The sequence below is a fragment of the Octopus bimaculoides genome, chromosome 4, assembly GCF_001194135.2.
Source record: "Octopus bimaculoides isolate UCB-OBI-ISO-001 chromosome 4, ASM119413v2, whole genome shotgun sequence".
Classification (NCBI taxonomy): Eukaryota; Metazoa; Mollusca; class Cephalopoda; order Octopoda; family Octopodidae; genus Octopus; species Octopus bimaculoides.
This window is the reverse complement of record NC_068984.1, coordinates 68935747-68942671: the sequence shown is the minus strand read 5'-3', so window position 1 is coordinate 68942671 and position 6925 is coordinate 68935747.

The following is a 6925-nucleotide window of genomic DNA, read 5'->3' as shown; positions in this document are numbered from 1 at the left end:
TGCGAGTGTGTGTGTGTGTGTGTGTGTGTGTGTGTGTGTGTGTGTGTGTATGTGTGTGTGCGTATGCGTATGTGTGCGCACACGTGTGTGCACGTGTATTATGAAAAGAAGGAAAACAAGAATTAAAGAACGTTTGACTTCTGAAAAAGGCAGAATAGGAGCAAATAATTTGGAGACTGTCCCACAATGGTGGTGAAAGCGTGCAGAGGAGCTGTGTGAAGAAGTGAGAAATATAAGTGCTGCCAAATCAAGAGAAAGGGCTAGAAAGAAAAATAAGAAAGAGTGAAAAATGAATCGCTTGTTGTGAAAACAATAGGGAGATGCTGAAGGGCTTTGAGAATAAGAGGGAAAACAAAAACAGAGAGGAAGAGTAGTTTAGGGAGCAGGAAATACATACAAGATATTAATGAATTACAGCTTCCACAATTTATTGTATCATATCGCCTAGATGTGTTACCTACAACCAGTGGAACCCACAATAGGTGTTCTGATATTTCTCATAGAATTGTAATTGTTATCCCAATTTTTCATTTTTTTTTCTGAATTTTTCAATTGTAAAGGTGAATTATGAACATTGTATATATATATATATTTCATCAATAACAGTAACATTTTAATGTCGCTCCACGCGTTAGCATAAATCGAATGGGTTATCACTGTTTAAATGTCAACACTTAAATGGAGGTACGGACCTCTCAGACATCTCTCACGAACTCGTTTTCCTCGTACGTTTCAGTTTGGGTTGGGATGCAACACTAGTCAATTTACAATGTGTACTAGCTGCATTTTATCACTGGAGAGGTTGCAAAGCAATATGCTGAAGAAGGTGAATAAGAAACGATGGTAAATTAAGGACGACTGGCTGAAGGAATCATGTGCGTAGAGCCTCCTTCGATCATATGATAGGTCTTTTAACATTGAACAAGTTATCTTTGGTGTGTATAAAAGGCTAGCAGTTGCTGTAAAGTATACTTAAAAACAGGCAAAGCTTATACAGCTTGACAAAAGTGTCGTCGAACCTGTTGCCTCGAGAACAGAAAGAGTTATTTGAGATATCACAGATATCCCGAAACAATAGCAATAATAAGGCATTCTATTTAATGTTCTAAAACTCTCGCATTTTGCTACCTTATATGCTTGTGTTTTGTTCGTTTGTATATATGTATGCACACACACACATACACACACACACACACATTGGTTGAGTTATATTCTGTTAAGAACGTAGTAGAGTACAGAATAAAGCTCGTCCACCTTCATATTTCACCCGATGTTATCCAGCAGTAGTATTATACGTGTTGCTAGATATGCGTTGGAGCTTCTGTAGTGTGTGAATGGATAATTGAATGAGTTGGTGTCAACAAGAAGGAGTGCAGAAGATTTATTTGTAATCATTACAAATGTTTCCACGCGACGTAGTTCTCCCGGCTCGCATGTATTTGGTTATGTAACCGTTTCCTTGCATTATGAAATCTTTTTGTGTTTCTCTAAATGATATACAAATATTGATTCTGTTCCACAAACTCAAATTCCAGGCTTCGAGCACATCACTTCTGTCTGTCACGGCTTGTCATGTAGTAGTACTCGGTGTACCAAAAAATGTGCTATGTTTGAAACTCTGTTGATGAAACTGCTTTCAAAGTATAGATGGAGTGGGAGGGTGGCTATGCTATGGATAGGGAGTATTGAGCTTCATATTAGAGGGAGCACCATTCAATTTTGTATTGATTATTTATTCTTCGTGGTCAGTTAGATTAGCGCGTGTCTGTGTATCTATGTATATGTATGTGTGTATGTCTGAGCATGAGTATGTATATAGATGTATATGTGTGTGAGATCTGTATGAGTATATATTGGTGTGTATATATGCAGATCCATATAGAACGATGTATATATTTATACATGTAGGTTCATCAACTGAATAACCGTTGAAATCTTGAGGACAAAGGCAAGTGTAACCGACCATGGAGACTACATTAGCAGTATAAAGAGATAGAATGATACTTCTTTCAACATGAACCTCGATACTTACCATCCATAGCATAATCATCTTACCAATCCATATATTCTTTTAAAGCTGTTTTGTCAACAAACTTTCAATCAGAACACATTTTTTGATACACTGAGTGGTTGGGCGTTTTCAAGCTTTTCCATCTAGAGCTAAAGTTGGTTTCTGACTGAGCTGTCTCTAGGTGCTGGACATGGCTGTGGAAGTTTCTTTTTGACTTCAGTCTTTGTACTAGAGGTTGATGTTCGTGGAAGAAGTGGAGTTTAATACTAGTAGACTTTTTCATGTAGATTTGACTGGCCACTTACCGTCTATCTCCAGGAGCAATGCTAGCGTTGAGGTGCAGGTTGTTTGTATTGGTGGGTTTCAAGCAACAAATGATGAAGCAACTAGTGTTGGTAAAGGCTGGGTCAAGTTTCTTGGCATGAGTTGATCTCTCCCAGACAGAATAGTCACACCCTGCAGAGGAATGGTACAAAAACGAGTAGTAAACCCACCATTTGGAGTTTACCAGTTTCTGTACGATGTTATTGCAAAAATCACCTTTTTCCTTTATTTTTTCACTTGATTCTTAAAACAGAGTGGGAGAGAACAGTGCTGGAATATTCCAAGGTAAACATAATTGTTACTATGCTGCAGACTGTTCCGGACTAATTGAGATTAGATTACGAGGTCGGTTGGCTTGGCGATTCCTGAGATGGAACAAAAAGACACGAGTCTTCTCAATGTTTCTATGTAAATGGTTGTGTTGGTAATAGAAAAGTTCATCTAGGGCTGAGGTGAGATTGCTTCTACTGTTTAAGAACGTACTCTCTTAGGGTGTTATGCAGAAGTCGTTTGCATAGCTGGACCGCAAAACGATTAAACGGTATTGGGTCAGCTAGGCTTCACGGGATCAGGACAAGGTGTTTATAGTACAATTATAATTTTTGAAACATTCAAACAGCTGGCTTATATCTAAATCAGCTGACTTGACAAACATAATGTAATAAATAATCGGTTTTGTCGGCTAAAAGAAGCATGACACGTAAAAGGCCAAAAGTTATTAAATGAACAGTGAAGTCTTTCTACTGAAGAGAAACAAAACTGTCAAAACAAGTAGAATTGCGCATACAGAAGGAAGGCTGAGAGAAATATATATTGTTTTGGACTGAACTGTAGTGATTCGTATTTTTTTGTGTATGAGCGTACTGTCCAAAGATTTATAACATAATAGGAAGCTGTGAGGAAATGAGTCCCAAGACTTTAACCCGTAGATTGAGAAAACATTTCTCTACCTTCAAAATCGATAAGAAAAATTGTTTGGAGTGTTAAACTGAAGCATTTTTAGTTATATTTTGCATTTGTTTTGCTTTGTTTTTTTATATAAAAAGGAATTAGTTTTTTAACGTTTATTTTTAATGCGCTATTCTATCAGAGGTTTGGTTTATAAATTACATGTTATCATTGTTCTTATTTTAGCTTTTCTAAGAAAATGGTATAGAATTTATTTTATTTCACAACTATTAGCATTCAATAGTATATGTTACATTTGAATTTTGTTTTTAGTATATTTTACACTTTTGTATTTTTTTTATTAATGTCGAATTGAATTAGACTTTTTTTTAAAATTCTATTTGGAATTTATGTATTATCTAATTTGTTTTTGTTTTTGTTACCATTGATTTTATATGTTTGCAAACTCAATAATTTGTATCTGCTATTCTTGAGCAGGTGTTTATGGCTGAATGTCAACGACTCTCTTATACTGACAAACTGATATCGATAATTTGTCTTTCTTCGTCTTCCGCATCAGATATATAGGCAAACAAAACAAAACACATAAAATAAAATAAGGTATATTACCTAAAGCAATACAGCACGATGACTGTATGAAGATCTGAAGAAGCTATGGTTCTATTCAATACTGCATCTTAATTATTTAGCCAAATGAAGAAAAGCAAAATCACCTACCCGTCCACCTCACAAAAAAAAAAAGAAATGAATAAAAACGAATAAATGAAAATTGGCAACAAATTTTCCTTCTTACCTCTTTTTTTCTTTTTCAAAGTTTGTCTTTTTATTCAAATTGTGATAAAGATTTCAGATTGGTGTTTAAATTACACTGCTTATTCTACCAAACTATCATTGTTTTCTTTACTGTTCAATAACTTTCAGTGCGAGACGATGTACTGAATTCATGATATCTCATTTCTTCAACTTTATAGGATAATTTACAATAGCTACATGTAATTGAACTCCTACAAAGAAAATTCCCATGATGCTTTCGGCAAAATCCAACAATAATGTGAAATATCCGAATTTGAATTTGAATTTAAATGGGTTTTCATTAATAAAAAGTACTAATCAATTTTGGCAGCATATCATGCACCTAATTCTATCAGACACCTAGAGACTAACCGGGAAATAGTTGAATTCCAGCTAATAAAGAAACGCATAGTAATACAATTACTTTGTGTGACAAGAAAAACTAAATTTAGCAAAAGTTTTAAATGAGTTAAATTAAAAAATAAAAGAAAATGTTTCTACAAACTTTTTCCTTTGATGTAATAAAGAGAAAGGAAATAGTGTGATTTGCGCATTCATTAAAGTTTATTAATTTGCGGCGTATCATATTTACTTCCTAATAATGATAATAGAAACAATGAAGATTATTAACTTGTTCTAGATCAATTCTTTTCTCAATTACAAGCATCCATAATGTCTGACAATATTAGCAGTGATTTTAATTGGGGGAGAAGGAGGAGAATGAAAAAGAGGTTTATTGATGTTCATAACATTACAGTCCTTTTGGCATTGATGAGCTCCATGCGGATGCCTTTGCCGTTAAACTTATGTAACATCATGGTTGTATAATGTTTGAAATTATAGATCTGATCTGCCAACTATATTTTATACTCAAGTGAGATTTGCCTTTGATGTAATATTTATTATGCTGAGAAAGTTCGAAATTGTTGGTGATACGTACCCGATGGTAGTCTTTGATGTGAGCAGTTTCAGGACTAAGTAGGCAGGTCTGTGATTAAGGGCTTTCCAATCATCTCCATGACGTTCATTCCTCGAGTTTTCATAATTATGACTACCCTATCGAAGGTGACGTTCTCGTTATAAAACATAATTTGATGGATATTTGGCTATTGTTTATGGAAGGTCGGACAGCTCTATATAGACGTTCTCTTTGTCTCGTTTTACGCTTCATTTTAAACATTGGATTACAAAATTGCACCACGGCACTGTACCCAGTGCTCTCCCATTAACACTTTTAAACACTGTGTTGTCGCTGTAGATGCTAAGCCAATTCGTTATTTATTGCGACAACTAAGCAGTATCAAAGATATCTTATTTGCGCTGATATTCGATAATATGTTATTTAGCTGATGATGAAACTTCAACTTGATAGTAAAATGTCAATATTTATAAAATTCTAATATGGCAATTAAAGTTCAGATCACGTGTATGTTTTAAAAATAACGTTCAAACTATGATATATATACATACATAGTGTATCTGTACGTATGTTTGTATGTGTGTATGTCTATGTATATATGATATGTATATGTGTGTTGTGTGCGTTTACGTCTTTCCTATATATACACGTATAATACCAGTTTACTCTACTCAACTGATTATTCCGTTGCTTACGCAGTGTTTAAGCAAGACTCCTTTCTGAGTGAGGATGGTGTCACTGCGACAGACTTTCAGGGGATTATATGAAGCAACGTGAAGTGAATTGCCTTGCTCAAAGACAAACACACAAAGGATTACAATTCTGAGAGCCGAACCTACAATCTAAGGATCGCGAGCTCAACACGTTCCAGCACTGGAATTTTATTAAAGATGATTAAAATTTACTCCCCGTGCGTGAACTGTTATTCCACCTAACTGTAAACCAATTTATATGTTCTCCTATGAAGTGACGTTTACTTGTTTTTGTTTTATTTGTGCGTCTACTTATATGTTTCGTCCCGCCGCGTAAGAAATCTTCGTGGTCAATTAGATTTTGGTAGATGTTCTATTTCATGTTGCGTGTTACTATCTATGTAACTGAATAGTCATCAATCTCCAATTAAGGTGTGGCTATCTTCAAAATATAACGCCGGGTATTATGTATGTAAACGCGCGCGCGCACGCACATACACGCACACACACGCACACTCACACACACACACACACACACACACACACACACTTAAATAGGCGCAGGCGTTGCTGTGTGGTATGAAGCCTACTTCCCAACTATAAGGTTCCGAGTTCAGTCCCACTGCATGGCAGCTTGGGAGAGTGTCTTCTGCTATAGCCTCGAGCTGACCAAATTCTTGTGGTAGACGGAAAATGAAAGAAGCCCGTCGTATATATATATATATATATAAATATGTGTGTGTGTGTGTGTGTGTGTGTGTGTGTGTGTGCGTGTCAGTATGTATGTATATATTTGTGTGTGTGTGTGTGTGTGTGTATGTGTCTGAGTTTGGCCTCCCACGATCGCTTGACAGCTGATGTCGGTGTGCTTAATCCACCGTAACTTAGTGTTTCGGCACAACAGACCGATAGACTAAGTACTTGGCTTACAAAGTATAAGTCTTGGGGTATCGGTTTCTTCAACTAAAAGCAGTGCTCCGGAATGACTGAAACGAATAAGCAAATAAACGAATAAAAGAATGAAAAAGAAGAATATATAAATGTATTAAATAAAGTTTGTGGGTAAGACTGGATGGAACAATGTGAAATAAATCCAAGGCAAATCAAGAAAACAGGCATATGAATTTATGGTGACTTACCCCGCTTTCAATATTTCAGGGTTGTGACCCACTATTCAGGAATTAGCGAATGGTGCGAATGTAATACTCCTCAGGAATTAGCGAATACACACACACGCACACACACACACACACACACACACACACACACACACACACA